This window comes from Cervus canadensis, chromosome X, assembly GCF_019320065.1.
Source record: "Cervus canadensis isolate Bull #8, Minnesota chromosome X, ASM1932006v1, whole genome shotgun sequence".
In the NCBI taxonomy this organism is placed as follows: domain Eukaryota; kingdom Metazoa; phylum Chordata; class Mammalia; order Artiodactyla; family Cervidae; genus Cervus; species Cervus canadensis.
The window spans coordinates 138,375,168-138,386,167 of record NC_057419.1 but is presented as its reverse complement, the minus strand read 5'-3'; positions in this window follow the sequence as shown (position 1 = coordinate 138,386,167).

Below are 11,000 nucleotides of genomic sequence, written 5' to 3'. Positions count from 1 at the left end.
CTGTTCCTTTAATAAGTTCAGGTTGCTGAGAGTTCAACTCTCATTAACCCTTTGAAGTCTGGGTAGATAAATCACAATTAAAGTCTGCGAACCACTTAATGTACATCAAAGATTGGCCAAGGAAGCAATTGTTCCAGCATGGATGCTTCTGTTGTATGGATCAAATGAGATAATGTGTGTGTGTGTGTGTGTGTGTGTGTGAAAGCACTTTGTGATCCTTGAAGCACAGTAAGTTACTTTTGTTATTATTTTTCTGAATAGGATGGTTTATTTATTTACAAGATGGATGCCTGTCCTCATTAGATGGCTTTGAACAAACCAAATTGGTACTCATTGAGGCTAGAAAAGTACCAAACTTTCCTTGAACTTCCTCCTTTGTTCCTCAAGCTGATTGAGACTTAAGAACTTTCTGAGAGGTCTGGAGCCTTGTGCACGTGGAACCAGTGTAAAATTTGCTGATTGTTTTTCCTTCAAAAATAATGTGAAAGGCAGAAGGTGCAGGAACATTGCCAGCAATGCAGGGCGTGGGTTTCTGCATTGCTCCACCCAGAAGGAGAATTCTCAAAGGGCAGGGTTGTGTGCTGAGAGGCTGAGCAGCCTTCGTATGTGCTGGGGTGGATCAGTCACAAAGACAGGTGAGCTAGGAAACAGAGCTCATGCCCTGAGAAAATCCTCTTCCAAAAATTCCTGAGGTGACTCTCATACATTGCTGGTGGAAAAGAAAATGGATACAACCCTTCAGGGGAGAATTTGACAATATCTCACAAAATCATATATGCATTTACTTTTTGACTTAACAATCACATTTCCAGGAACCTACCCAGGTAGCTCAGTGGTAAAGAAACTGCCTGCGATGCAGGAGATGTGGGAGATGTCGGTTCAGTCCCTGGGTCAGAAAGATCCCCTGAAGGAGGAAATGGCAACCCAGTCCAGTATTCTTGCCTGGAGAATTCCATGGATGGAGGAGCCTGGTGGGCTACAGTCCATGGGGTCACAAACAGTTATACATGACTGAGCACGCACACACACACACACACACGTACCCTGACAGTACACCTCAAACAACATGAAAATGTATATGCACGAGGTTGTTCATTACAGCTTTGTTTACATATATGCAAAATATTTGAAATTACCTAAGTATCCTTACAGAGGAGAGTGGTTGTACAGACTTTGGTACAACCACAGAATGGAGTCCCATGCTGCTATAAAATAGGAGGAGGGTGCTCTTTATGAACTGATAGGGAGTGATTTCTAGGATATGTTGGTACATGAAAAAGGTCAAAAGCAAACAAAAAAGTATCTGTAGTATGCTTCCTTGGTTTAAAAAGAAGAGGAAATAAGTAAATATAGATGCATCTGCTCATTTGTACAGAAACACAAGAAGTAGAAGCTGGAAACTCATTGAATTGGTTACCTACAGAGAGGGTGGGAGCAGCACATAGTAGGTGCTTCACAGGCATTTCCTGATAATGACCATTGGGTGCTATAGAGGACACTGTGGAAGGAATGGTAGATACAGTTGGGAATAACAGGAAGGGTTTCTATTGTCGTCTTGAAACATGAGTCTGTGGTCAACTTGTTGGGTGGCCATTTTGAGAGATTGTACCAGGCAGAGGGAAGAATTGTGAGCAAAGATCCAGAAAGGGAAGAGAACGTGGCATGGAAAGGGGCTGGGACTTTGGATGGGAGGGGGGACTATTGTGAGAAAGGCTGGATAGGGCAGGTGGGAATCAGGATGTGGACTTTCTTTTATGCAACGGTAGTGAGTTTGAATTTTATTCTTAGGAACATGAGAAGCTGTTGGAATATTTTGAGCAGAGGAGTGATATGGTCAGTTTATGCTACATTGACCCCTGTGGCTATAATGTGGGGTGTGGACTGAAAAGGGAAAGAGTAGAAGCAGGGAGGCCACTTTGAGGCGAGAGAGGATAGTGACTTGGAGCAGGCAGATAGTATTGGGTTGGCCAAAAGATTCATTCAGATTTTTCTGTAAAATGTAGTGGAAAAACACAAATGAATTTTTTTGGCCAGCCCAATAGTAGAAATGGAAAAGAGTGGTCATGTTCTGGATATGTTTGAAGGTGCAGCTGGTGAGACAAACTGATGGATTGGGTGTAGGGGAGGACAAAAGAGGAAGAGGGGTCTGGGATAACTCCCAGCTATCTGGCTTCAGTGATTTGGTGTCTAATGGAGCCATTCAGCAAGATGGGGAACACAGTAGAAAGAGTAGAATTTGTGGGGAAAGGTCAAGTCACCTCAGATGTGTCAAGTGAGAGGTGTCAGCAGATTGGATCTGTTGGATGTATGGGTCTGGGGCTCAGGGGAGAAATCTGGGCGGGGACCATAGATGTGGGACCATGTAGATGGAGGTTGAAAGATGAGTCCAGAATGGGAGAGCGTAGGTATCACTGTGAGAAGAGATCCAAGGGCAGAGTCCTGGGGAACACTAATAGGAAAGAGAGGCAGAAGATAAAGACCTCATGAAGGTGGCTAAAATGAAATCGTAGTAGAAATAGCATGAGGACCAGGAGAGAATAGGGCCCGGAGGCCCAGGGGAAGGGAGTTGCAAGAGGAGCATGCTCAGCAGTGCCTAGGGCTGCATGGGAGGCCCCAAGACAAAAGCTGCACAGATGAGGATGGGAGGCAGCTAAAGGCAAACTACAAGGACTGCACAGTGAGCAGAAGGGCTCAGTGATGGGGTTCTTTTTCAAGGACCTTTGACTGTGAAGGGAAAGAGTGAGGTGGGATGGCAGCTGGAGGAGGGGACGGTGAAGGGTTGGAGGAGAGCCATTATTATAAGGAAGAAACAAGGAAGCTCATTTTTAACCCCCGAGCCAGTAGACACACAAGACTGAAAACCCAGAAAAGGAAGGAATTCACCGGTGGAGGAAAGTCAAAGTGTTAGTCACTCAGTCATGTCTGACTCTGCGACTCCGGGGACTGTAGCCCACCAGGCTCCCCTGTCCATGGGATTCTCCAGGCAAGAATACTGGAGTGGGTTACCATATCCTTCTCCAGTGGAGGAAGGTGGGGGCCTAATGACATGGAGAGCCCAGAGACTGGGGCTAGGGTTGAGTAGGAAAAAGTGTATATCTAAAGGGTCACTGCCCATGGAATCACTTTCAATATGAAGGAAACAGCGAAGATCAAATTATCCACGTGTGAATTGGGGCTGTCTGCAAAGTCAGAGAGTGAGGGTGTAGTCATGTGTCAGTTCAAATAGCACCCCGGGCCGTGTTCAGAAGCATCAGGAAAGGACAGTGTTGACAGAGGCACTAGTCGCCCGCAGGGAACTGCAGACAATGCACACTTCAGGTACGTTTGCACAGACTCAAACATAGCTTCACACACGCTTGGGAGCTTTGGATATTAATCAAGGTAAAAAGTCTTCCCTAAAACAAATTATGAGACTTTACGATGAATAAATAGGACCTAATGAATGGGTTTACCAAATGTTCTTCCCTGTTCTGGACTTTGGGCAAGAGCTGGAGGGCTGAGAACGGGACAGAGAGCCAGGCCCCAGGCTCCTTTTTTTAGCTTTGGCCTCAGGGGCCGCCCCTAACCCTAATGGTTCAGTAGACCTTGGATAGAAGTGAGGCCTGGGTGTGGTGCTGATCTTCTGGGAAGCGGAGAGTTTGTTCTCTCCGAAGGACTGAGGGCTAAAACATTCTGTCCTTTTGCAGACAGTGGAGCTGGTAAGCTATTTCAGAAGTGTTCATGCAAATCATTGTCTAACTAAAACAAAAACAAAAACAAAAACACCAATATGCTGACCCTTGCTATCTGGCATGATATATATCAGACAGAGAAACACAACATTTGGTTTTGACCCAGGCTCTGCTACCAGCTTGCTGTGTGACTTTAAGCAAGTACCTTCTGCTCTCTGGGCCTCAGCCATTGCATTTGCCAAATCAGTAGAGTGGACAGATGATCTTCTAAGGGAACTGTTGCATCAACATTCTGGTTTTTTTTTCTTTAATTAATAGACTATTTTTAGAGCAGCTTTAGTTCACAGTGCAACTAAGTGCAAAGTGTAGTTTCTGAATACCCCTTATCCCCCCAAATGCACAGCCTCCCCCACTAGGCTCGCCCCCCACCAGAGGGGTACATTTGTTACAATCAATAAACCTACATTGACATGCCATTATCACTCAAAAGTCCTTATTCATGTTGCACATGTTATGGGGTTTTGACAAATGTATCTGCCATCATAGAATAGTTTCATTGTCCCTAAAAGTCCTCTATGCTCTGAGAATTTGTCCCTCTCTCCCCTCAACCCCTAGCAACCACTGACTTTTTCCCTGTCTCCATAGTTTTGCCTTTCTCAGAATATCATATAATTGATATCATGCAGTTTGTAGTTTTTTTCAGATTGGCTTCTTTCACTTAGTAATAAGCATCTGAGATCCTTCCATGTCTTTCCATGGCTTGATAGCTCACTTGTTTTTAGTGCTGAGTAATATCCCATTGTCTAGATGTAACCCAGTTTATTTATCCATTCACCTACTGAAGGACCATCTTGGTTGCTTCCAAGTTTTGAGAATTATGAGTAAAGCTGCTATAAACATCCACATGCAGGTTTTTGTGTGGACATAAGTTTTAAACTCATTTGGGTAAGTAACAAGGAGCATGACTGATGGATTTATGAAAGTGTATGTTTAGTTTTTTAAGAAACTACCAAACTGTCTTTCAAAGTGGCTGTCCCATTTTGCATTCCTACCAGCAAGGAATAAGATTTCCTATTTGCTCTACATCCTCATCCAAGCATTTGATGTTTTTAGTGTTTTGGCTTTTGGCCATTCTGATAGGTATGTAGTGGTATCTCATTGCTGTCTTGATTTGCCTTTCCCTGATGGTATATGATGTTGAACATCTTTTCATATGCTTACTTGCATCTGTATAGTGTCTGTTCAGGTGAGATGTCTCTTCATGTCTTTTGTTCACTTTTATTTTTTTATTTAAAAAAAATTTTTGCCTGCACCTTGAGGCTTTCAAGATCCCAGTTCCCCGACCAGGGGTCAAACCGGGGCACTCAGCAGCAAAAGCGTGGAGTCCTAAGCACTGGGCCACCAGGGAATTCTCAGTCTTTTGTCCATTTTAAAATCAGGCCATTCATTTTCTTCTTATTAAGTTTTAAGAGTTCTTTGTCTATTTTGGATAGTAGTCCTTTAACAGATGTGTCTTTTGCAAATATTTTCTCCTAGTCTGTGGCTTGCCTTTTCATTCTCTTGACAGTGTCTTTCACAAAGCAGAAGTTTTCGTTTTAATAACGTCCAGCATAGCAATGATTTCTTTCATGAATTGTATCTAAAAAGTCATTGCTAAACCCATGGTCATCTAGATTTTCTCCTGTGTTAGCTTCTAGAACTCAATGTTGTCATAGTTTTACATTTTACATTTACACATAAAGTCAGAGGAGTGACCACTATCTAACGTGAAGACTTACTGTGAAGCCACAGTGATAAAGATCTGTGTCTAGATTAATTTTCTTTTGTATGTGGATGTCCAGGTGTTCGAGTATCATTTGTTGAAGAGACCACCTTTGCTCTGCTGTATTGCCTTTGCTCCCTTGTCAAAGATCAGTTGAGTATATTTATTTGGGTCTATTTATAGGGCTCTCTTTTGTGTTCCACTGATCTCTTTGTGTATTCTTTCATTGATACCATACTGCCTTGATTGCTTTAGCTTTAGAGTAAGTCTTAAAATCAGATAGTGTCAGTCCTCTGACTTTCTTCTCCTTCAGTCTTGAATTTGCTGAGAGTTTGCAATACACATTTACAACTCATCCAAGTCAACTTTCAAGCGCACATGCCTTATAGTAACAAAATATTCCAATCCTGTCTCTTGTCCCTTGCACTACTACTGTCATTCATTTCACTTATACACAAACATACATAATCAAATGGTTGTTGTTGTTTAGTCACCCAGTCATGTCTGACTCTTTGCAACCCCATGAACTGTAACCCACCAGGCTCCTCTGTCCATGGAATTCTCCAGACAAAAATACTGAATTGGGTTGCCATTTCCTTCTCCAAGGGATCTTCCCAACCTAGGGATCAAACTTCACCTCCTGCATTACAGGCAGATTCTTTACCACTGAGCAACCTGGGAAGCCCCATACATAATCAAATACATTATTGCTATTACTATTTTGAAAACAACTGTTATTGTAAGATCAATTAAGAATAAGAAAAAAGTTTTTATTTTACCTTAACTTATTCATTCTCTGATGTTCTTCCCTTCTTCATATAGATCTGAGTTTTTGACCTGTATTATTTTCCTTGTCACTAAAGAACTTCTTTTAATGTTTCTTACAACACATGTCTACTAGCAACAAATTCCCTCAATTTTCATTCATCTGAGAAAGTCTTTACTTCTTCAATTTTTTTAAAAGATTTTTTTTGATGTGGACCGTTTTAAAAAGACTTTTTTTAATTCGTTACAACTTTGCTTCTGTTCTGTGTTTTGGTTTTTTGGCCAAAAGCCATATGGGTTCTTAGCTCCCTGACTAGGGATCAAACCTGCACCACCACCCCTCACACACACACACACACACACACACACACACACACACAGAGGCAGGTGAAGTCTTAACCATTGGACCACCAGGGGAGTCCTTATTTCTCATTCACTTTTTTAAAAAGTAATTTTATTTATTTATTTATTTTGGCTGTGCTGGGTCTTCGTTGGTGCTCAGGGTTTTTTCTTGTTTCAGCAAGTGGTGGCCACTCTCTAGTTGCAGTGTGTGGGCTTCTGACTTGGGTGGCTTCTCTCGTTTTGAAGCATGGGCTCTAGGGTGCACGGGCTTCAGTAGTTGTGTCACATGGGCTCAGTAGTTGCAGCTCCCGGGCTTTAGAGCACAGGCTTAGTAGTTGTGGTACACAGGTTTAGTTGCTCCACAACATGTGGGATCTTCCTGGATCAGGGATCAAACTCTTGTCTCCTGCATTGACAGGAGGATTCTTTACCACCGAGCCACCAGGGAAGCCCTCTCCTTCACTTTTGAACGATAATTTTATAAACTACAGAATTCTCTGTTGGTGTCTTTTTTTTTCCCTCTCTCAATACTTTAAATATTTCACTCCATTCTTTTCTTACATGCATGGTTTCTGAGGAGAAGGCAAATGTAATCTTTATCTCTGCTCCCCTATGGGTAAGGTGTTTTTCTCCCTCTGGCTTTATTTCAAGGTTTTTTTTTTTTTTTTTTTTTTTTCTTGGATTTTTCTCAAGTTTGAATACTATATGCCCTTATGTGGTTTCTTTAACATTGTTCACTTGGTGTTCTCTGAGCTTCCTGGATCTGTAGTTTGGTGTCTGACATTAATTTGGAAAAGACCCTGATGCTGGGAAAGATTGAGGGTAGGAGGAGAAGAGGGCAGCAGAGGATGAGATGGTTAGATGGCATCACCAACTCAATGGACATGAATTTGAGCAAACTCTGGGAGATAGTGAAGGACAGAGAGGTCTGGCATGCTGCAGTCCATGGGGTCACAAAGAGTCAGACACAACTTAGCGACTCAATAACAACAACAATTTGGGAGAAATTCTCAACCACTATTGCTTCAAACATGTCTTTTCTCTTTGTTTTCCTTGTGGTATTACTTCATATATATCACACTTTCTGTATTTGTCCCACAGTTCTTGGATTCTGCTGTGGTTTTATTTTCCCACTTTTTTCATCTCTTTGCTTTTCAGTTTTGGAGGTTTCTATTGTCATAGCCTTAACCTCAGAGATTCTTTCCTCAGTTGTATCCAGTCTACTAATGAGCCCATCAAAGGCATTCTTCATTTGTGTTACAGTGTGTTCAATCTCTAATATTTCTTTTTGATTCTTTCTTAGACTTTCATCCCTCTGCTTGCATCATACATCTATTCTTGCATGTTGTCTACTTTATCCATTAAAGCCCTTAGCATATTCTTCATAGTTTTAAAAAATTCTTGGTTTGATAATTTCTACATTCCTGCCATATTTGTGTCTGGTTCTGATGCTTGTTCAGTCTCTTCAGTTGTGTTTTTTGCCTTTTAATAGGCTTTGTATTTTTTTTTCATTGTTGTTGAAAGGGGGGTATGATGCACTGGGTGAAAGGAACCAGGGTAATAGTGAAATGGTGGTAAATTGTTGAGGAGGGGAAGAATTCCACAGGTCTATGGTTAGGTCTCAGTCCTTCATGATGTTGTGCCCCTCGACTTTGAACACCACCAAGTGCATCTCAGTTTTTCCTCCAGCTTCGATGGGACAGGATGGTTAGAATTAGCTGGAATTGACTACTTCCTTCTCTTGGGTCAGTTAGGCTCTGATAAAACCCCAGAAGGTTAGGCATTGGTTAATTGGCTTCTCCGGAAGGCAGATCATTTGAAGAAATGCAGAATGATCTGGTGTATTTCAAAATGATTGCTTTTTGCCTCCCCTCTGCCTGAAGCGTAGGAAGTTTTTTGTTTTCCAATATTAACTCTAAGGACCTGGTTGAGCTCCTGAATATAAAGTTAACAAGAGTATCATGGCCTCCCTGTGGACTGGGTCCCCTGGAATTTTAAACTCACAGCTTGTCCACACTGAGTCACCAGCAATTCCTTAATTACGTTCAGATTTTCCTACTCCAGTACTGGTTTCCGTGGAGGTTTCTGCTCTAAGTTGTGAGTCTGTATCTCCTTCTCTGTCTCTTCAATTTGGAAGGCAACAGTTTACTCAGTGACCTCACTTCTCTTATGAATCTAAGCTTTTTATTTGTTGTTCAAGGGAGTGTTGACCTCTAAACTCCTTATGTGTTTTTTTTTTTTTTTTGTCATTTAGTCACCAAGTTGTGTCCAACTTTGCAACCCCATGGACTATATAGCCCACCAGGTTCCTCTGTCCATGGGATTTCCCAGGCAAGAATACTAGAGTGGGTCACCATTTCCTTTTTCAGGGGACCTTCCAAACCTAGGGATCAAACCCACTTTTCCTGTATTACTGGTGAATTCTTTACCACTGAGCCACCAGGGCTTCCTTACATACTGGACTAGAAACTGTAAGTTTTTCTGGTTTTCTATGTGTTTATTTATAGAGACACAGGAGACGTGGATTCGATCCCTGAGTTGGGAAGATCCCCTGGAGGAGGAAATGGCAACCTACTCCAGTGTTCTTGCCTGGAAAATCCCATGGACAGAGAAGCCTGGTGGGCTACAGTCCCTGGGGTAACAAAGAGTTGGACATGACTGAGCACGCACACGCTCCCTGATTATACTATAAACTCTGTAAGGACAGGAACCCTGTCTGTCCTATTTATCTTGTATCTTCAGTGTCTAGCACTGTGCCTGGCACATAGTAGGTATTTGACACTAAATATATTCAATGAAAAAATGAGAGACAGAGAGTCAGAAGACATGGACAATATACTCTCGGGCAAGGCTCTTCCTGTCTTGTAGCCTCAGTTCCTCACTACCTGATGTTGCTGTTGTTTGTTTGCTTCTTTGTTTTGGCTGTGCAGCATGCGGGATCTTCCTTGACCAGAGATTGAACCCATGTCCCCTGTATTGGGAGTGTGGAGTCTTAACCACTGGACCACCAGAGAAGTCCTTGTTTGTTTCTTGATTGTCTGTCTCCCTCTGCTAGAATGTAGGCTCCAAGAGATCATGAACCTCATCTGTCAGAGAGCTCAGCACACAATAGGTTGTCTATTAATATTTATTGAATGAAGCAATGGATGACTGACTGACTGAATCTACTAAAGGAGGGGGTTAGCCTTGGTAATTTGATGGCAGAAATTTCTGGGAACTTTCCCTTTCCCATACCCTAACGGGCATGCCTGTCTGAACTAGTTTTTTGTACTTCTAAGAGAGCTTCATGCCTCCCTAGGACAGGAATGGAAATAGGTCACTTGAGTTAAGATGATCAGAAGTGTATGGAAATACAACTTGCTGAAATTTGGAGCTCAGTGGCTTCCCTTCGTGTCACCCAGGAGAACACAGGCTGCACTCCAATGTGTGTCTGACAACAATTTGAAGCTTATATTGAGCCCTGCTAAACCACACAGACTCAGATAATGCCACCCAATTCCTTGGTTTTGCAAGGAAGAGGGTGTGCAACTGGGAGAAGAAAAGGCAGTTATTTACCAGTTTCTTCCTCAGGGCAAAAAACAGAATGTTCAGCATTCGTGGGAGGAGCAGGAGTTATGTTTTCCCTGAGGAATCTTGCTTGCTGGATGAGCAGGGTCAGGTGACAGACTTCCATAGCTTGGCCAGAGGCAGGAGCAATATTTTCTTGAAGTCCTAGTTTCCTCAGCATTCCCCAACCATTCCCTGGTAGCCCATTTTATGGGCTTGATAGGGAGAATCTTAAGTCATTAACCTGTGGGACCTTCCAAGGAAACTCTTGTAGAAGAATTCAATTGGGAGCCCAGAGTACCAAAGTTCTAAAGAGTCCCTTGCTTTTTGCTAAAAACAAAACAAACCCATTCTTTGACCCTCTGCAAGGCAGAAGCTGCTAAGATGACATGGATGCCTTTGGAGTGAGAAGGAGAAGGGAATTGAGGAGCAAGTCGGTCCTTCAGGGACACTGAATCATCTGTTATTCTTCATAAGGTCAGCAACTGCTCTTCAGCAAATTTGAAGACTGTTGAAACAGATCCTGTATTCCTAGGTTTGGGGAACTAGGTGTGATTGGGTAATTTTTACCCACAAAAATCTTTTAGCTCTGCAAAAAGCTACGTTCCCATAGAAAATAATCCCCTCAAATGAATGTCTTCTCCATGCAGCCTGTATTCCCTGCCCTTACACAGCATGTGGAATCTTAGTTCTGCAACCAGGAATAGAACCCTTGTCCCCTGCAGTGGAAGTTTGGAATCCTAACCACTGGACCACCAGGGAATTTTGTGTCTTGACTGTGAGGTTTTGGAGGGTAGAAGACAGTGACGATTGGTGGGATGAGGATGGACTGGGTGACTTGCAAGACCCCTTGCAGTCCCAAGATCTGAAGATTGTGTGCTGATGTTCCCTTTATATTCACCTAAAACTAAGAG